The 22,167-nt window shown below is 44.9% G+C and overlaps 2 long non-coding RNA genes across 2 annotated transcripts; both read left to right on the top strand.

Moving 5' to 3' along the window:
- The first annotated feature begins 341 nt into the window (after positions 1-341).
- Positions 342-906, top strand: LOC118944215. Its single transcript, XR_005039517.1, has 3 exons — positions 342-523; positions 625-708; positions 827-906. It is a non-coding gene; the product is annotated as an uncharacterized LOC118944215 (long non-coding RNA).
- A 5,687-nt stretch (positions 907-6,593) lies between these two features.
- LOC110533278 lies at positions 6,594-8,592 on the top strand. The gene is made up of 3 exons (XR_005039585.1): positions 6,594-7,216; positions 7,430-7,494; positions 8,371-8,592. It is a non-coding gene; the product is annotated as an uncharacterized LOC110533278 (long non-coding RNA).
- The last annotated feature ends 13,575 nt before the right edge of the window (positions 8,593-22,167 follow it).

The raw sequence follows: 22,167 nt of genomic DNA, 5'->3' as shown, positions 1-22,167 counted from the left end.
AATCACATACCCAATAATATTTATATATTAAAAAACGAAAAGTGTGCACTCTGAACGACTTCGTAAGACACCAGGCAGCAGTCCCAGGACAGATAACATAGTCTGTGAAGCCCTCCTAATGGATATTTCTGGAGGTGAGTAAGTGAAAAATATATTTTAAGTTTTCTTTGAATATTATCGTGATATTATTGTAATATTAAACACAAGTTATTTGTGGTATGATGAACAACTGACACAACGGGTGACTTGGATGCATTAGGGACTCTGAACGACATCGTAGGAACCGATGAAACAGACAGTATTCTGCCTTTTTGTATTAAAGGTTTTCCAAACACTCCAAGAACAGAGAATTTAAACGTCCCGACAACTCCCCCGGGAACCTCAACCCACTCGCTACACATTCCATGCCCCAACAACCAACGCACAACTGTGGCCCAAGTGCATTGCGCAGAATCACCCCGGCCCAAGAAGGGCTACAGAGCTGAAAATGTACGGATTCAAGAACTGGCGCTCTATGGATACGGTATGAGACCATTATACATTTGTTAATAGTTATACGTCTTTTATTAGTTATACCTCTTTTGATAGAATATGTTAAAACAGTGTCAAATAATGTTTTTTCAGACTCCAACGAGACGCTTGATGAAAAAAGTCTAGAGCCCTCGGTATCCACGACTCGTCAGAACAGCCAGCGCCAAAAAAGCAGAGGTATTTTAACTATGTATTGTTAATATATAGTATTATACCTGAAATGTGTTTGAAATGTTATGTATCTAACATATTTTTATAGTTAATAACCTATTTTGTATGTATTATTTTCTTTCAGACTCCTCCCCGGCGAAAAAAACGGCACAGAAGGCCACATACATCTAGAGCTGGGGGATTCCGGCTCACCCAACATTCCCAATGAGGGGGGGGGGGGGGGGGGGGGGGGGGGGGATATCTGTCACGTTCTGACCATCGTTCTTGTGTGTTTTCCTTGTTTTAGTGTTGGTCAGGACGTGAGCTGGGTGGGCATTCTATGTTGTGTGTCTGGTTTGTCTATGTCTATGTTTGGCCTGATATGGTTCTCAATCAGAGGCAGGTGTTAGTCATTGTCTCTGATTGGGAACCATATTTAGGTAGCCTGTTTTGTGTTGGGTTTTGGTGGGTGATTGTTCCTGTCTTTGTGTTTGTGGCACCAGATAGGACTGTTTTGTTTTTTTCACGGTTCTTGTTTTGTAGATTGTTGTACTTTCATCTTTATTAAAGATGTACAAAACTAACCACGCTGCATTTTGGTCCGCCTCTCTTTCACCAGAAGAAAACCGTTACAGAATCATCAAGCGGCGTGGTAAACAGAGGCAGCAGCAACAGCAGCAGCAGGAGAAGCGACAGGTGCAGCAGGAGCAACAGCAGCAGCAGCAAAAGCAGCAGCATGAGGAGCTAGCACGGCAGAGCGGCTGGAAGCCCGAGAGGCAGCCCCAAAAATTTCTTGGGGGGGGAGGCACAGGGAGAGTGTGGCAGAGTCAGGAGTCAGACCTGAGCCAACTTCCCCTGTTTACCATAAGGAGCCATGGATGGATTTGGAGCTGTCGGCAAAGCTGAGTGCTGAGTCTGAGAGGGTTGAGGATGTATTGGACAGAGTAGAGAGAAAGCTGTTGGTTTGGCATAGTATGCACGGCATTCGCCCTGAGGAGCGTGTTAGCTGTCCGATGCCGCCTGTGTCAGTTCCTCGTACTCAGCCTGAAAAGTGTGTTGGAGTTCCGGGGGATTTGATGCCGGCTATACACACCAGATCTCCAGTACACCTTCACAACCCGGTGTGTCCTGTTCCTTGCACTCACCCGGAGGTGCGTGTCCCCGGCCCGGTACCACCAGTGCCGGCTCCCCGCACCAGGCTGTTTCTCCGTCCCATTAATACAGGTGCTACCGCCTGTTCGGCGCTACCAGAGCTTCCGCCCCTCAGTCCAGAGGCGCCAGAGCCCCTCATTCCAGAGGCGCCAGAGCCCCTCATTCCAGAGGCGCCAGAGCTCCTCAGTCCAGCGCTGTCAGAGCATTCCTCTCCAGCGTTGCCGGAGATTCCCGTCTGCCCGGCGCCGCCTGAGTCGCCCGTCTGCCCGGCGCCGCCTGAGTCGCCCGTCTGCCCGGCGCCGCCTGAGTCGCCCGTCTGCCCGGCGCCGCCTGTCTGCCAGGAGCCGCCAGTGCCGCCAGTGCCGCCAGGAGCCGCCAGTGCCGCCAGTCTGCCAGGAGCCGCCAGTGCCGCCAGGAGCCGCCAGTGCCGCCAGTCTGCCAGTAGCCACCAGTGCCACCAGGAGCCGCCAGTTCCGCCAGTCTGCCAGTAGCCGCCAGTCTGCCAGTAGCCGCCAGTGCCGCCAGGAGCCGCCAGTGCCGCCAGGAGCCGCCAGTGCCGCCAGTCTGCCAGTAGCCGCCAGTGCCGCAAGGAGCCGCCAGTGCCGCCAGTCTGAGAGGAGCCGCCAGTGCCGCCAGGAGCCGCCAGTGCCGCCAGTCTGCCAGGAGCCGCCAGTGCCGCCAGTCTGCCAGGAGCCGTCAGTCTGCCAGGATCTTCCAGATCCGCCATTCAGCCAGGATCCGCCATTCAGCCAGGATCTGCCGGAACCGCCAGTCAGCCAGGATCTGCCGGAACCGCCAGTCAGCCAGGATCTGCCGGAACCACCAGCCAGCCAGGATCTGCCAGATCCATCAACCTGCCTGAGCTTCCCCTCAGTCCCGAGTTTCCCCTCAGTCCCGAGTTTCCCCTCAGTCCCGAGTTTCTCCTCAGTCCGGAGCTGCCCCTCAGTCCAGTGGGGCCCGTTGTTAGGGTTCCTAGGCCAAGGTTAGCGGCAAGGGTCGCCACTAAAGGGACGCTAAGGAGGTGGACTAAGACAATTATGGAGTGGGGTCCACGTCCAGCGCCAGAGCCGCCACCGCGGACAGATGCCCACCCAGACCCTCCCCTATAGGTTTAGGTTGTGCGGTCAGAGTCCACACCTTGGGGGGGGGGGGGGGGGGGGGGGTGTACTGTCACGTTCTGACCATCGTTCTTGTGTGTTTTCCTTGTTTTAGTGTTGGTCAGGACGTGAGCCGGGTGGGCATTCTATGTTGTGTCTGGTTTGTCTATTTCTATGTTTGGCCTGATATGGTTCTCAATCAGAGGCAGGTGTTAGTCATTGTCTCTGATTGGGAACCATATTTAGGTAGCCTGTTTTGTGTTGGGTTTTGGTAGGTGATTGTTCCTGTCTTTGTGTTTGTGGCACCAGATAGGACTGTTTCGTTTTTTTCACGGTTCTTGTTTTGTAGATTGTTGTACTTTCATCTTTATTAAAACCTCTTACTTCTACCCCCTCCTTTTTCGAACATTCTGTTAAAAATCGCGCAACTTTTCAGCGTCCTGCTACTCATGCCAGGAATATAGTATATGCATATGATTAGTATGTGTGGATAGAAAACACTCTGAAGTTTCTAAAACTGGTTAAATCACGGCTGTGACTATAACAGATCGTGTGTTTCATTGAAAAACGCAAGAAAAACTGCTCTCTGAAAGCTAAAAATAATTTCCATAAGTCACTTCCATGAATTGTTAAAAGAGGACAAAATTGAATATCGACCTGCATGCAATTCATACAAATTCCACACGATGTCGCCATTGTCGTCATTTTCAATTGAATTATTTGTTGGAAAATCCATCTATCTTTCTTCCAGTCTTCACCCGGATGTTGTTAATGTGGACATTGGCAGCCATTGATTTGCAAACGAGGAGCTATTGAATATACATCGCCCTGTAATCATTTTGATAGATTATAAACGTTTACTAATACCTAAAGTTGGATTACAAAAGGATTTCGAAGTGTTTTGTGAAAGTTTATCGTCGACTTTTTTAATTTAAAAAAATTACGCAGCGTTTAAAAACAATGTTTTTTTCTGAATGACACAGCTTCCATACAAAGCTATTTTGGGTATATATGGACCGATTTAAACGAAAAAAAGACCCAATAGTGATGTTTATGGGGCATATAGGAGTGCCAAGAAAGAAGCTCGTCAAAGGTAATGAATGTTTTATATTTTATTTCTGCGTTTTGTGCTGCGTCGGATAAGCAGAGTCTTTGTTTACGTCGCATTCAGGCATTTTCAGGTGGTGCATGCTATCAGATAATACCTTCTCATGCTTTCGCCGAAAAGCATTTTAAAAATCTGACTTGCTGGCTAGGTTCACAACGAGTGTAGCTTTAATTCAATACCCTGCTTGTGAATTTTGATCAAGGTTTGAGTTGTAACGAGTACATTTAGCATTTAGCGTAGCGCATTTGCATTTCCAGGTGTCTACTTGAGACATCTGCGTCTCAAGTATAGTCAAGAAGTTAAAGATGTACAAAACTAACCACGCTGCATTTTGGTCCGCCTCTCTTTCACCAGAAGAAAACCGTTACAATATCCCTGTTTTTTTTATGACATTTCAGAGGTTGACGACCGGTTATTCTGTGATGCGGCCAACCTTCTTGACCCCGACAATTCTATGGCGTCAACATCCGGATCTGAAATAGAACAAGCAAGGTTTTTTCTGTCTTCTTAAAATTCTAGGTATTTACATGTATGTTTTTAAAAATGAAGACTATTTATACAATGAAACAAGGTTTTTTATTCACACTGTTAGTAAACAATAGCTTCTGCCCTCTTAGGGTCAACATGACCCGCTTATTGATTAGAAAGTATGATTAGAAACCTAGGCCATCTATATTCAATCTGTGATTAGAAACAATTAGAAGCTATGACAAAACTATGAAGACAGGGCGGTGTGTGCGTGAATGATGACCTATTATTTAAGTGTGGAATATATTATCTCTCTCTCTCGCTCTCAGGCATATATATTTGATACAATTACCCACTTAAAAAACTGTTGCTGCAATATCATTTCTCAATGTGTGTACATTTCAAGCTTTCAACAACAATAAACGAACCAGCTCAATGTTTCTCAGACTAACACACTTGAGTTTTTTACCTATTTAGTAAAGAAACAACCATTAAGACAAAACACAAAGTTGTAATATAATCTGTATACATGTCATTCTATACGGAAAACAGGTACATTTTGATTGATCAAGAATTCCCAATAGGTATGTGTCATGCCCTGAACATAGTTATGCTTTGTATGTTTATAGGTTTTGTTTGGTCAGGGGTGATCTGAGTGGGTATTCTATGCTGTATGTCTAGTTTGTCTGTTTCTGTGTTTGGCCTGATATGGTTCTCAATCAGAGGCCGGTGTTAGTCGTTGTCTCTGATTGGGAACCATATTTAGGTAGCCTGTTTTGTCATTGTTGTGTGATTCTCTATGTTAGTTGCGTGTGTCAGCACATTTGGTATATAGCGTCACGGTCGTTGTTCATTTATTGTCTTGTTCAGTTTACTTCGTGTTTTCGCGCTTTGGTCCGCTTCTTACGACGATCGTGACAGCTTGATCTGATCCTCAACCCTATTACAACAGCATATAATGCACAGTCACATGCAAAACCATAAAACTCTGACAAGAAAACTATAACCATAACACGACTACACGCATTGCCATTATTTTAGTTAACAGCCACCCATGGTTGATTTGGTACTTTGTACATGCACCAAGCCTCCAAGTGGCTGACAACCGTATTCCTAATGAGAAATATAGTCTAATAAAACAAATGTCTGCATAATGTACAACAATGTATTTCGATCTGTTTTAAACGTGGATATTGTCAGTAAGGTCAGTGAGACTAACAATAGACAATAGTTATTGTGGGAGGTTTAGGGTTAAAATATATGGGAAGGATCAGGAATGTTAGAGATTTGGTCACTGTGGCGATTTTGAAAGAGTGAGATTAGAACCACAAAGTAATAGGTTGGTAAGAGATCCTAAAGGTAATTTCATATTTCGGTTTAGGGGGTTATTAACTTTATGGAAAACAATATCCACACTATGTGGATTATAAACATGTACATAGAGAGCCAGTTCTTGAATCCGTACATTTTCAGCCCTGTAGCCCTTCTTGGGTAGGGGTGATTCTGCGCAATGCACTTGGGCCACAGTTGTGCGTTGGTTGTTGGGGCATGGAATGTGTAGCGAGTTGGTTGACGTTTAAATTCTCTGTTCTTGGAGTGTTTGGAAAACCTTTCATACAAAAAGGCACAATACTGTCTGTTTCATCGGTTCCTCCGATATCGTTCAGAGTCCCTAATGCATCCAAGTCACCCGTTGTGTCAGTTGTCCATCATACCTAAAAAAATACAAATAAAAAATCGTTGTCCCCCCTGTTTAAAACACAAATAACTTGTGTTTAATATTACAATAATATCACGATAATATTCAAAGAAAACTTAAAATATATTTTCACTTACTCACCTCCAGAAATATCCATTAGGAGGGCTTCTGTCCTGGGACTGCTGCCTGGTGTCTTACGAAGTCGTTCAGAGTGCACACTTTTCGTTTTTTAATATATAAATATTATTGGGTATGTGATTATTTGGACTTACGCCGAAAATTGTGTGATCGTGAAGGGCTACGTAAAGGACAGGGCGCAGTTTGCTTCTGAGAATCCACGTCTAACAGTCGCTTCCCAATCACTTATGTCCAGTAGCCTTCAGAAATATCCATTAGGAGGGATTCACTTATTCACATCTCTTTTTTAATCTGTCCTGGCAGCTAAATATTCGGGCCTGTGGGTTTGCGCTAAAGCTGTGGTAACATAGTGTTAAAGTATATGTTCCACTAGACTCGCTCCGGGTTCGTGTCCCTAACTATTGTTAGTACGGACTGAGTTTACAGGGGCATTTTTTCCCCTTCATTTTTTCGGGAGATATCATGTATGCAACACCCTGTATATTTGGTTTAGAGAACAAAGGCAGTGAATTCAAACAACAGGAAGGGGATGTCGAGACATTCTGTCTACAACCGAGGTGGGGGGCACCGGGCGCTGATTAGAGATATCATTGTTTAACCCACCCCAGGCGGTCGGCAGATATCTGGACATGCCGTATGCATGATAGTGCACACCTTGGTTTCAAACGATTCTCTACAGATAGAATGGGGCTACATGCTTGGGCCCCTGTTGAACACACACACCCCCTTTTGTTTTTGAAACGCACACACACTCTTGCTGCTCCGTCACACGCACACTCACTCACGCACCCTGATTTTCCATGTCTTTTTTTTGTTGTTGTTCGGGACAGACCGGGGTTATGGATGGAAAGGACATTTTCCTATCGTTAAAGGGTGAGATACTGTTTTAAAACCATTGATTTAATTCCAAAATATTTAGTACAAACTTTTTAAAGACATGTTAATTAATTACCAAATTGTACTAATATTTAAACATGCATCATTAGTGTTTTATGTAAAAACATTGGAGGCCTGCAGTTGGAGGCCTACAATGTTTATAACATACCATTGTATGAAAGACTATAAAATAATACATGTTTTTTTCAGACATTACATTTCTCTGCGACAGACCCTGGCGTGAGAGAAAAGACAGCTTCCCCTATCGTTAAAGGGTGAGATATTGTGTATTCTATAATAATTGAAGGTCCATAAATATTTGAACTAATAGTGTATATCATGGGTAACTCCCGTTATCATGGTTAATTGATAGGTGTTCCATTCTGTGGACTGATCTAGACTATGTTGAAATAATCTAAATGAATGCAGCGACCACTTCATTAAAAACTATAGATGCATTTGACCGTAGACCATTTTTTTTAATAATGGGTACATGTTCAGTACACACCCCTGCATTCTATATTATAAAGTAGGCTGTTGGTCTTTGAGGTCCGTTATGTCAATTTGCCTTTATACATCTCATTGACCTAATGTCAACTCCCTCAGTTGTAAACATCTACAATAATCATTAGACGTACGCGTCAGAGTTATCATACCCCGTGTCGGGGTTTGTACAGAGTTGAGTAAATCCGCTCTTTGCTCCCCACTTACATGGGTAATAATCTCCAAGCTGCTCTAAACGTTGATGTTTTGGTGTCTCTAGGTTCATCTCTAGGCTGTTGAATGAGGCCTGTTACAACTTTCTTACAAAACCTTTAAAGGGAGTTTGTGAAACCATTCAGTCGTGGATGTATGTAAACATATTTAACACGTATTGCAGGTTTCAGAAGACTCCTGTTGTACTATGTATCCCCACTCATCCCTGTTAGATCTTGATGTGTTGGCTCTCTATGTATGTACATGTTTATAATCCACATAGTGTGAATATTGTTTTCCATAAAGTTAATAACCCCCTAAACCGAAATATGAAATTACCGCTTCCCCTATCGTTAAATCGTGAGATACATTTTTAAAACCAGTGATTTAATTCAAAATATTTAGTACATACATTTTAACACGTTATAATTCCAAATGTTTACTATTTCTTACAGATAAAGGGTCCGGTTAGCCCTGACCATTATCCGTTTCGAATTCACCATCGCAAAGACGCTTGCCCGCTCCATCAAAACTCTGTAAGTTTTCCCTCCATGTGTAGATCAACCGTCCTGCATGTAAATCCTGGGTATGCCCATGTAACAGGGTTATATTGGTGATTCCCCTTGCCACTTTATTGTTAAGCCAATGGGTTTTTGGTTTGAGTTTGTTTTGCCTTCACCTACTCAACATGGCATCTTATTGGCTGGTTTGCGTAGCTTGCTTACGAGGGGGGATGTTCCAGTTAGAATCGTCCCAGTGAACAAGCACCAAACCAGCGTGCGTGAATGCAGAGTTGGATGGTGAGACGTGCATTGCATGACGTGCAATTTTGTGTCGTTCTTATGAGAATAAAGCTACATGACTGGTGCTACATGTTGGAGTTCCGTGTCGATGACTGATTGTACACAACGCAAGACAAGTACTGTTACAGTGGTGCCGTGACCGTTCTTCTGGATCGGATCATCCTTCGCTGGATTTCCATCTCAGAACTTCGCCGTGGTTGCCGTTGGAGAATCAGATAAGACGTTGCTGGTGCAGTTTATGGCGATATCGCATTTCGCCACAAGAGGGCGCCACTATAACGTTTTATTATCGAAATTGATGAACTTTTGTGTTAGCTCGAGGGGTATGGATGTGTCAGGCCTGAACCTGGTATTGAAGTCTGATATCAGGGAACCGGTGTACTTTCGGGGGGATGGCTCTGAAAAGTGCACAGTGCATGAGTGGGAGGATATGGTAATGGTTTACATGCGTAAGAGGGGCGTGTCTGTGATGGACCAAGCAGTTGAGGTTATGGGCAGGCTTATGGGAAGGGCCCGCAATGTTGTTAAAGTTGGCATACGCAGCAATCCCTCCATTGATTTATCTAAAGGCCCGAGTCCCATCTTTGACATACTGGAACAACATTTTAGTGACACTGTTTTTTCAAGCATGCCCCTTGCTGACTTTTATGCCACATTACCTCTGACTGATGAACAACCATTTGAATATTGGCTCAGACTGAACAGGGCTATGGAGGTTGCTGAAGATTGTCTAAAGAGACAAGGAAAAAGTGTTGAAGACCCATCTCGTGAGCTCACAGTCATGTTTATCAGACATTGCCCTAATGCTGAACTGTCGCTTATCTTTAAGTGCAAGCCATTACAGCAGTGGACTGCTGCAGATGTTCATGAGAGGCTGGATGAATACAGGAGGGAGCGGAGGTACTCTCACTTATCTAAGTTGACCCCAGCCATCGCAACAATGAAGCAGGAAGTTGGTGCTGTCATGCCGATCACCATGCCTGCTGTGAGAACCCACATGGAAGTACCCAATACGTTGCCTGACCCAGCCCAGACTATTCAGGGCTCAGCTGAGCCGATGGAACGTATCCTTGCAATGCTGGAGCGTGTGCTGGAGCAGAGGCCACAACAGTCTGACCATAAGTTCCAAAAAGGGAATAGGAGCAAAGTGAAGTCTAATGGGCCATGTAACGTGTGCGGGGATGCTGGACATGATACTTACTTTCACTGCAGGGCCAATCACCTCTGCTTTCTTTGTCATGTAGCTGGCCACGCACGCTCTCAGTGCCCCAAGGCCGCAGCTCTGAGCACAGCTGGTGGAGTCCCTACAGTAATCACTGCTCAGCTTCCGGAAAACTAGTAGGCCTGCATGTAGAAGGGTAGAGTGTTGGGCCTTTTGTAGAGTCCCCATCAGTGAGAGCTGTTGATTTGGAGTCTGTATATAAAAGTGTTTGTGACGAAATGGAGACTGAGAATAGTATCATAATGCAGAACACACAGAGACTTACCCCGTATGATGATTTATTCTATGCCAAGGTGTTAATAGGAGGAGAAGTAGAAGTGAGGGCTATGCTTGACAGTGGATCCATGGCTTGTACCTTGAGCTCTAGGGTCTTACCTGAACTGTTGCATGCAGGAGTGTTGAAAAGTCCATCATTGAGTCCTACAGAGGTAGTCTTGGTTGGTTGTGGTGGGTTGAAGACGAGGCCTTTGGGAGTATGTGAGCTGGAGATGGAGGTGTACGGATGTAGAGTTGCTGTGCCTACACTGGTGGTGGAAGGCCAGAGTGATGACCTCATCTTGGGCAGCAATCTCCTAAAGCACTTGATTCGCCACCTGAAGACGGATGGAGATCTCTGGAAGAGGGTTTATACTCCTGTGTGTGATGGGGTGAGGAGAGCAAGCTAATCGATATGATGGCTAATGTGGAGAGATGGAGAGACAGTGAAGTACCTGACAAAGTTGGAACTGTGAGACTAAAAGGGGCTGTGACTCTAGAGCCTATGCAGGAGCACTTAGTCTGGGGCAGACTACGAAACACTCAGAATCTATCTGCTGGCAGTGCTGTTGTCATTGAGCCCAGCAGTTCAAGGTCAACACCAAGGTCAATACTGGTAGGGAGGACAGTAGCTCTATTGCGGGGGGATGGGTGGCTGGCTCCCTGTTAGAGTGATAAACCCTTCTCAGAAGACAGTGACATTGAGACGAAACGCCACTTTAGCCAATGACTTTCCTTGCATGGCTCTAGAGGACTTTGACTGTTCGTGTGTGAATGATGATTCATCAGCAGCTTTCCAGCAGCAAGTGCAGAGAACGGCTGATATACTCACTGACTGCCAAGATGACTTGACACTAACTGACGGTTCCAGCCAACTTCACGATACTGATGGACCTGACAGTTCAAGCGATCCTGAGGTCTTACGTGACTTAGGTTTGACTGATATTGATGTCTCCTCCTGTCAAGCGTCTCCTGCTGGTAAGAAGAAACTCATCCAGCTCATAGCTGAGTACCAGTCTATTTTTTCCAGACACAAGTTGGATTGTGGAAAAGCTTCCGGATGTCTTCACCGCATTCAACTGAGTGATGAGAAACCCTTTCGGATGCCCTACCGACGCCTTTCACCAAATAATTATGAGAAGCTCAAACAAGCATTGAATGAGATGGAAGAACGTGATATCATAAGGAAGTCAAGTAGTGAGTTCGCCTCTCCCCTTGTCCTTGTATGGAAGAAATCTGGAGACCTGAGACTCTGTACTGATTTTCGTTTGCTCAATGCTCGCACCATCAAAGACGCCCACCCACTCCCTCACCAGGCTGACGCGCTGGCTGCGTTAGGTGGAAATGCCTTTTTCTCGACAATGGACCTTACCTCTGGCTACTACAATGTGGAAGTGCATGAGGATGACCGGAGATTCACAGCTTTTACGTCGCCATTTGGATTGTACGAATACAATCGAATGCCACAGGGGTTATGTAATAGTCCGGCAACCTTTATGAGGATGATGCTAAACATCTTTGGGGATCAGAACTTTCTTAGCCTGCTGTGTTACCTTGACAATGTCTTGGTCTATGCGCCCACTGAAGATCTGGCTATACAGCGCCTGGAAATGGTTTTTGAGCGTCTCAAGGCTCACAACCTGAAGTTGGCGCCAAAAAAGTGTAACTTTCTGCAGAGGTCTGTGAAGTTTCTGGGGCATATCATTAGTGCGGATGGTGTAGCTACAGACCCTGAGAAGGTGAGGGCCATTACAGGAGTAACAGAAGCTGATCTGATGAAAGATGGCACTGACATTCCATCTCAGAAGAAATTGAGGTCATTCCTTGGGATGGTGGTGTATTATCAACAGTTCATTGAAGGTTGCTCGACCATTGCAAAGCCTCTCTTTGGATTGACTACTGGACACAAGGCTCCACGCTGGAAAAAGAAGCAAAGCTCACCTGTCAGGAAGTTGACGGCTGCCGACTGGACAACAGAATGCAGACAGGCCTTATTCCAGCTAAAGCAAGCCTTACTGGACCAGGTTTTGTTGGCCCACCCCAACTTCGAAAAACCCTTTCTACTCTCGGTGGATGCATCCAGCAATGGCTTAGGTGCTGTGCTATCTCAGGTGCAGGAACCGGGAACTACAGCGAGACCTATTGCCTTTGCGAGAAAGTCCCTCAGTTATGCACAGTCGAGGTATCCTGCGCACAGGCTCGAGTTCTTTGCCATGAAATGGGCTATCTGTGACAAGTTCCACCACTGGCTACGAGGACAGCAGTTCACGGTATGGACGGATAATAATCCCTTGACATACATTCTGACCAAAGCAAAGCTTGATGCTTGTGAACAGAGATGGGTCGCCAAGCTGGCACCGTACGAGTTTGACATCAAGTACGTCCCTGGAAAAATAAATGTTGTTGCAGATGCTTTGAGCAGAGAGCCCTTCGTACGACCCAGTGCACTCCATCGCCTGACAAGGGTTCCGTACGAGACCTTACTAGCTGAAGCCGACGCTGTGCGCACAGACAGAGTGCAAGATGTGTTTCGCTGGTCCAGCCACCCCTTTGACAAAGCCTCTGACTCCAACGAAGTGGTCATTAGCTGTCAGGCTACTGTTGACCCCCCATCTGGTGCTTTATCAAGACATGAAGTTGCAGCTGTTCTTCATTCACACAGGTGCTGGGTGGGGGAAGTGGGCTCACATGCACTGCTGTTGCCACAGCTACCACAGGCTGTTATGCCATCAGAGCAGACCGATGTCGATGTTCTGCCACACGACCTACTGATGAGTAAGCAGCGTGATGACAACGTGATCAGCAAAGTCATCTTCTTTGTGGAGAGGGGGAGAAGACCATCCCGGAGAGAGCGTGCCCATGAGAGTGTTGAGGTTTTGTGTCTTCTCAGAAGTTGGGACAAGTTGACCATGAAGATGGGTGTACTGTATCGTGTTTCGAAGAATGTGGTTACAAAGAGGAAAATGTATCTGTATGTGGTTCCAGCCTCCATGAAAGCAATGGTGTTGAAGGGTGTCCATGATGAAGCTGGCCACCAGGGCCAACAGAGAACAGTCTACCTGACAAGACAGAGGTTATTCTGGCATGGCCTGGAGAGGGAGGTAAAAGCTTATGTGAAGTGCTGCAGGAGATGCGTGGTGAGCACGACTCCTGATCCGGAAGCAAGAGCTCCTCTTGAGAGCATAATAACAACTGAGCCTCTTGAACTAGTGTGCATAGACTTCTGGTCTGCAGAAGATTCTTCAAACAAATCCTTGGATGTGCTCGTTGTTACTGACCACTTTACCAAATTGGCTCATGCCTTCTTGTGTCCGAACCAGTCTGCTAAGTCAGTAGCTCATCAGATGTGGAACAACTATTTCTGTGTCTACGGGATGCCTTGACGTATACACTCAGACCAGGGAGCCAACTTTGAGAGCGCTTTAATAGCTGAACTGTTGAGTGTTGCAGGCGTTCAGAAGTCTCACACCACGCCGTACCATCCGATGGGGAACGGGTCCTGCGAAAGGATGAATAGGACTTTGGGAAATATGATCCGGGCCCTGCCAACGAGAGCAAAGCACAGATGGCCTCAGGCGCTGAAGTCCCTTACGTTTGCATACAATTGTACAATCCACGAGACCACAGGCTTTGCCCCAATTGTACAATCCACGAGACCACAGGTTTTGCCCCTTTCCTGCTAATGTTTGGGAGGACGCCAAGACTGCCTGTTGACATAGTCTTTGGCTCTGTCATAGAGAACCCAGAAGTTGTCGACTATGACAAGTTTGTTCAGTCTTTGAGGAGAGATCTGAAAGAAGCCATGAATGCAGCACAGGCATCTGCAGCGAAGCAGTTGAAGAGGCATGCTGACCTTTATGACAGAAGAGTCAGAGGAGCACCAGTGGAGATTGGGGATCGAGAATTGCTGGCTAACAAGGGGGAGCGGGGAAAGCGGAAGCTCGCTGACCGTTGGGAGGATACTGTCTACCTTGTCACTGGATTGAATGCTGACAGTCACACTTTTAAGATTCAGAACAGCTCCACTGGACAGGAGAAGACGGTACATCGCAACCTGATAATGCCAGTCAACTTTCTTCCTCTTCCCCATGCTGCTGTTGAGGAGGGAACAGACATGTCTGGATTAACAGAGTCTGAGGACATGAATGACAGCCTTGTGGTCTCAGCTGCCATGGACACTGCAGTGGATGATGGTGCTGAGTACAGAACCAGAGTGTGGGTGTCAGAGTTGTCTTCTGAAGGAACAGGTGACACAAGCCTGGAGGGTGATGTGCGATCCTTGGATGCTCAGGATATTCCACCTTTGGATTCCGTGGATGATATACTGCAGCTGGAAGGTCTGCCTCGATCAGAGAGTCTTCAAGAATCTGACCGAGACTGTAACAGTGTAGTGAGTGAGCTAATTGACCAGTCTGCTTACGATATCAGTACTGACCTACCAAACGCGGACCATTCCTTACCTGATCAGTTACGTACTGACTGTGTTGACGGACACACTATTGCAACAGTACACAACACTGTTACCCCTTATACAGTTGAAGGTAGTCGGGGTCATATTAGGTCAAGGGCAGGAAGGCTATTTAAACCAGTGTCAAGACTGATTGAGATTATGAATCAGCAGAAAGTCAGCTCTTGAAGGTTAAATATGTGAATAGAGGGTCAATGGTATTGACATCTTTTATTTGTTTTGCTTTTACATCATTGTGACCATGATTAGAGGTTGCAGGATGGTAATGTGACGGATATGATAAAGTCTCTTATGGTGGTTTATTTTATTACTTGGATGTTTTAAAGTCACCGAGTGTACTTAACATGTGACAGGCATGTTTACCTATGAGGGCTAAGGGGTTTGATCAACTGCTTTTCACTCTAATTCTCAAGGAGAATAGTCTAATGACTGGAATGTTTAGTGACTGATTTAAAGCAAGGTCTGCATCCTTGATATACACAGCTTTACCTTTTAGTTTTCTCTATTAGGTAGTATATATATATATTTTTTTTCTCTGGATTATTCTGTACATATGTTGAGTGTCTCTGTATCTGGTATGTTTGCACAGTGCCATTTTGTATTTTGTTATTTTTCTTGGCAAGTGGAATTCAGTAGGGGGGAGTGTAACAGGGTTATATTGGTGATTCCCCTTGCCACTTTATTGTTAAGCCAATGGGTTTTTGGTTTGAGTTTGTTTTGCCTTCACCTACTCAACATGGCATCTTATTGGCTGGTTTGCGTAGCTTGCTTACGAGGGGGGATGTTCCAGTTAGAATCGTCCCAGTGAACAAGCACCAAACCAGCGTGCGTGAATGCAGAGTTGGATGGTGAGACGTGCATTGCATGACGTGCAATTTTGTGTCGTTCTTATCAGAATAAAGCTACATGACTGGTGCTACATGTTGGAGTTCCGTGTCGATGACTGATTGTACACAACGCAAGACGAGTACTGTTACACCCACATCATTAATTAATAAGATGTGTAGAAAACTGTTTAGCCATAAGTAAAGGCCTTTCATAAAGAGGCTGTCATGATTGCCTGTGCCACATATTTAACACTTATTGCTTGTTACAGAATACTACTGTTGTACATTTAATATCCACTAGCAGATTTCGTCGCATTTGCACAAATTCTTTCATGTTACAGTGGTCTTTTTAAAAGTCAATAAATATGTGTGTAAAGTGTACATGTTTGTTTCACTGTAGATTTGTTTAAGCCCTCCTAGAAACACCTAATTTTATCCCACAGCATTAATTAATAAGCTGTGTAGAAGCTGTTTAGCCATAAGTAAAGGCCTTTCATAAAGAGGCTGTCATGATAAACCTGAATCTGAAATTACCTTTAGGATCTTTTCTTTGGGGTTCTAATCTCCCCAGGTGTACATGCACTGAAAATCCTTAGGCTGGAGCCATCTGGAAGCTCTGTGCCTGTACATATAAAGAGAACTAAATAGGAAACTAGGCTGAGAAACATTATTTAGATGGCTGTTTAATTGTTGTTGAAAGCTTGAAATGGACACAATGCCAAGGGACCTTGTTTCTAACACACACACACACACATTCCTGCTTCATAGATAGCAACCATAAGGACAATAAAACTGGGGGTGGGGGGCCATACTCTTTCAAAAGTTCAAACACAGAACCCCCCCAGTTCAACCAGGTCCCTAGACATCAATCAGCATGACAACTTCAAAGGAAGCAATTTAGATATAAAATAACACACCCTCTAACACTTGACCACAGGAACAGGATGGCCTGGCCGGAGGCCCATATTTGGACATGTACACGTCATCATGGACACAGGATCATGAATCAAAATTTTGACCCGTGCCGTCTACTTTATTCTCTCTGTCATGACATTCCGGATAGGAAAACAAAATACAGTATAATGAAATTTATATCAATGTGGTGGCAACTTGGCAAGTATAACTGACTGCTATGTTAACAAATCTATGGAATGTTCAAAGCTACAAGTGACATAGAATGACAGTGAAAAGAGAGTGTTGTATTTCTCCCTGTTAAACTAGATGGCATTAGAAGAGATGCCTCAGACACTTCAGATGTACACCAGGTGGACAAAACAGTAGGAACACCTGCTCTTTCCATTACATAGACTGGCCAGCTAAATTCAGGTGAAAGCTTTGATCCCTTATTGATGTCACTTGTTAAATACACTTGAATCAGTGTAGATGAAGGGTAGGAGACAGGTTAAAGAACACTTTTTAATGTTTGAGACAATTGAGACATGGATTGTGTATTTTTGCCATGAATGGGCAAGACAAAATATTTTAGTGCCTTTGAACGGGGTATGGTAATAGGTGCCAGGCACACCGGTTTGAGGGTGTCAAGAACTGCAACGCTGCTGGATTTTTCACGCTCAACATTTTCCTGTGTGTGTATCAAGAATGATCCACCACCCAAAGGACATCCAGTCAACTTCACACAACTGTGGGAAGCATAGGAGTCAACATGAGCCAGCATCACTATGGAGCGCTTTCGACACCTTGTTGAGTCCATCAAATTGAGGTTGTTCTGACGACAAAGTTGTTCCTAATGTTTTGTACACTCAGTACAGAACTACATAAACATACATCTAAACATAAATATAGAACTTTCCACCTATGCAACAAATTGACAGTAAACCAGAAGATGGCACATAATGAATGTTTAATTTATTTGTGTTGTTTGTGTTGGTGTATTCTGTGGCCAGGCCTTTGCTGAGTTTATTTCCTGTAACTGAAGTAGTTCCCAGTAAGAGCTGCCACAAGGCCGAGACAGTGACATCTTGTTGGACCACTGTTCTTTAACTCAACCTATCGGTGGGTTTAAAGTATTAAAGTGTTTTTGCAGCGTAAGGGGTTTGTGTTGCCAGTGAATGGTGTTCATCTTCTCTTGTGTCACAATCTTCTCTTCAGGGGTGATAGGGAGGGAGGCTATAAAAACATTTGGCACAAATTCTACACTATACTAACCATACAATATGTCCTGACATGTTGCTGCACGTAGAAGGTCACTATTTTAAAAATATAACTGGTCAATTTGAAACTTAACACTTCTTCTGAGTAAACTTAAAAATGGTGCTTCCAAACCACATTGTGGTCAGAGCAGCACTGAGGTGGGTAACGTTTGCTGAGTTCACATTAAATAATATCCCACTAGCCTTAACGCCTCTGACTCAACAACTCAAAGAAGAAACACTTCAACTTGCCTTGACCAGCAAGTCAAATGGTTCATTGCTGTGCTTTTATGAACTTTGTAAGTGTGGAGTAGGTTGTGTCACATTCCTTTTGTGTCATATTCCTTTCTTCAGGGGTAATAACATAATATAATAATAATGATAATAATAATTCAATATAATAATACATAATTTGGTGGGTGCTTATATTTGTCCTATTTCACACATGTACAAGTACGTTTTATACACATCTGTGAATTGGAAATATGTTTCTTGCGTATCCAAACTCCCCCCTGCGACACCCTCGGAGAGTGGGGTCACGGCCCTAGGTAGGGAGGCTATAAAAACCTAGGTAGGAAGGCTATACAAACCTGCAAACCTAAGTAAATGTGGTTTCTACTGACAACTGAGATGTACAAACTATGGTGGACGACGAGCGGATAAGAGGCAATCCGTAATTTCAATTAACCCTTGTGTGGTGTTTGGGTCTGTGGGACCCATTTTCAATGTTTACTAAGAAAAATTATATAATTAATAATTTTTTCAACATGAGACTCATTGGCCTTGACCCATTTTCTGTGGAAAAACATTTAATTGAGTGCACGCTGTGCACCCCCCTTCACATTTATATTACATGTGCTGTGTTCGGGTCCACTGGACCCAAGGGTAATAAAAGTGTGGAAAAGTGTGTGTGTGTGTAGGTGAAAACAAGTCACAATTAAACAAAAAGGTTTGCTGTGTGCCTTCACTCTGTCTTCCTCCTCCCTGGGCCTGCTGTTTCAACATAGCTGAATCTGTCTGTCTCCCTGCCTGTCTGCCTCTCTCCCACTTTTCTCACACTCTTTACCCTTTGTAGAGTGTGAAAGTACACGTCTTACGGGAACCTGCACAATGTTATAACAATACACTATTTTGATACATTATTATACATAGTTTAAAAATCTGTATTTTCCCACACTCTACCCCAGCCAGGTGCAAATTGGGGGAGGGACACAACAAATAATTAGCTTTACATGTGTGGCTCCTCTGCTCAGAGGGCCTTAGAAATCATTTTTGCAGAGAGAAGCTAGTGTGGAAGGAGCGTCTTCCACTTTGGAAGATGAAGAATTTTCAGAATATGAGGATCATGTCTCTGTCAATTCGAAGTCTGACAGTGAGTTGGAAGAAGAGGATGAGATTGACCCTCAGCCAGTCCCAGGACCAGCCCGTCAGCAGCCAGCCCCAGGACCAGCCCGTCAGCAGCCAGCCCCAGGACCAGCCCATCAGCAACCAGCTCATCAGAAGCCTGCATGAGGAGAAATATGGATGTCAAAAAATTGTGAAATTGAATGGTCTTCTTGCCCAAGGAATGAGCCACATCGCATGGCTGCCAATGCAACCAGGGCCTGTTACTCATGTTCAGGACATAAAGTCTTCTTTTGAACTGCTCATCCCAGACACCATCCAGAAAATCATTCTGAACTGCACTAATTTGGAGGGAAGGCAGGTCTTTGGAGAGAGATGGACCTCTCACGACTTCCTCCAAAGTTGGTGCCTCTCCTTGTTCGGGCTGCGTTCGGCGGTCGACGGCACCGGCTTTCTAGCCTCCACCGATCTACATTTCTTCTTCCATTTGTTTTGTCTGTATTGTACACACTTGGTTCACATTATGTTTTCATTATTTCCCTAATTAACCTTCTGGAGCCATCATGGTTTTGTGCATGTTTATTGTTGTCAGTTGTTTCGTTTATGTGATTCTGTATTTTCGTTCACCTTGTTGGAAGATTATTTTTGAGTAAAGTTACTATTATTACTCATCTTTGTGTCCTGCGCCTGACTCCACCTAACCCACATCACCTAGACTCTGACAGGACCAAACTCATTTACACGCATACTTTGGGGTTCTTATCCTTCCTGGTGTTTTTAGATCCGATGGGGAATCCACAGAATCCCTGTGGGATTCAGAAACTGGCAGACAACCTTTCCGTGCAACAACGTCTCTGGAAACCTTCCACATTATTTCCATGCTTATATTCTTAAATTCCTCCCCCCAAATATAGTCAACTTATCATTTAATAGTCTTTTCAGTATGAGTCCATGTATCCATATCCTATTCAAAAGTATCAACTTGTTTTTGAAAAAGTTAGAAGCATGCCATGGGAATGAAAGACATATTTGGTCTGAAACTACGACACTGTGAACTTGCAACCATATCACAATGTTATGATCTGGTGGTGGTGAAGTGCATTTAAGGTTATACGTATGACTGCATTTCTGACACTACAGTAATTCACACATGTAATATGCATGTGTTCAAATGTTAAATTGTTGCAATATTCCACATTTTTCCACAGCGACTGGCTATATAAACAATGAAATGTTAGGACAATAAAATGTGTTAACACAGTTTGCTCTTGAAACTACAACCTCTAGACACGTGGTTTTCTAATGGTATTTGGCCTATCCACAGGGGCCACTTGGAAAGACTAATGCGATCAAAATCATAAGCAGAGAATGGGTTAGTGGAAACAGGAACTGCTGCCATCTGTAAAATTTAAACAGAAAAGGAAGCACCTTGTTTCCCTGCACAGAGAGATGCTATCTGTACCACTTGTGTGAGCTTGACATTTCACCAGTCAAAGAGGATGGCAGCAATTTTGCAAGAATGCAACGAACGGTATATGAGCAATACGTTTTCCAGAAGAGGTTAGAAACACACAATCCCCTTTGCCAGAACACATGCCTGTGTTCGACCAAAAAGTTCTGCTGCTTGGGCAGACAGGTGTTGATGAAGGCCACACTCTCAATAGTCTCTAAAGCGGTGACAACAGCATAGCCTACTAAAGGATCACCCCTGTCATTTCGCTGTGCAGAGCCATCAACAAAACACTCTACGTCTGGGTTATTGAGGGGTCTTTCAAATCAAGTCTGGTCTGGGACTACAGTCAATCTCTATCATAAACTCACAGTCATGTTCTTCACCAGCATCTGCTGTTTGGAGAAAGGTAGTCTGGTTAAGAGTGGTGCATTGTTTTAAAGTGACATGAGACTGTGATGGTTCCACCTGTCACTAGGGGGCGTCAGAGACCGTCCTAGAGACATTAACGACACTCAGGTGTGTCCAATTTAATTATGATGTCCCTGTTAAAAGAGGTGTGTTTTCTTTTGTCTTTTGCAGAATCTTTAGTTGTTTACTGTGTGCGTGTGCGTTCCTAAGTGAGTTTTCAACGCTTAATGATTGTTGCTTTTTTTCAAGGGTACCGTGATCCTGCGGCTACCGTTTCTCAGTAAAGTATTATGTTTATCCTTAACCCCTGATATCTCGTCTGGTCTCTTCTCTGCACCTAGGTCCAACCTTACCACATCACAGCAAGCTTCTGCCTAAACATGGACCCAGCAGAGATCACCCAGATCAAGACTGTTGTAACCCACCAAGGAGCACTGCTGGGGCAGCAGGAGGAACCACTCTCCCAATTATCAGAGACCTTCTGGGCACTTACCAACTCCCTCCAACCACAGTCCAGCCACAACCCAGGAGGAGTCAATGTCTAAGTCTCATCGTCCAGTTCTATAGGCGTTGCCATAGTTCCTCCAGGGAACACTGTGGGAACCCAAGATACCAGACCCCAAACGGTATGACGGCCACCTGGGAGGATGCAAGGGGTCCCACAGTGTTCTCTGGTGTTCGAGCCATAGTCCTCCTCGCTCCACACCGATCGGGCCATGATCGCCTACATCATCTCTCAGGCAAGGCCCTGGCGTGGGCAACAGAAGTGTGGGAACAGCAGCCACCATCCTGCAGCTCCATATTAGCCTTCATTGCTGAGCTAGTCTTCAACCACTCAGTCGGCAGACGAGAAGCGGCCAGTCGACTGTTCAAAATCCGCCAAGGGGCCAGACCAGTGGCTGACTTCGCCATTGAGTTCCGCACCCTCGCCGATGAGAGTCGGTGGAATACGGAGGCCCTGGTCACTGCTTTCCACCAGGGTTTGTCAAAAGCCATCAAGGATGAACTGACCTCTTAGGACCTTTGAGAGGACCTCGAGTCCCTGATAACGCTAACAATCAGGATCGACAACCGCCTCTGACAAAGCATTAGACAGAGCCTTTTTGACACCACCCCATTATCCTGGTTTCCTGAGCACCCCAAGCACCCCAAACCCAGCATTGAGGAGCCCATGCAGCTGGGATGCACATGTCTGGGACGCGGTCATGAAGGCTGCTTCTTCTACTGCTGAGGTCTTGGCCATCTCCATGCTACATACTCAAAGCTGATGGTAAACACCAGGGCTCGCCAGGACAAGGGGAGACCCTGACGAGCTGTGCAGT

This window comes from Oncorhynchus mykiss, chromosome 25, assembly GCF_013265735.2.
Source record: "Oncorhynchus mykiss isolate Arlee chromosome 25, USDA_OmykA_1.1, whole genome shotgun sequence".
Taxonomy (NCBI): Eukaryota; Metazoa; Chordata; class Actinopteri; order Salmoniformes; family Salmonidae; genus Oncorhynchus; species Oncorhynchus mykiss.
This window is presented reverse-complemented; position numbering and strand designations above follow the sequence as displayed.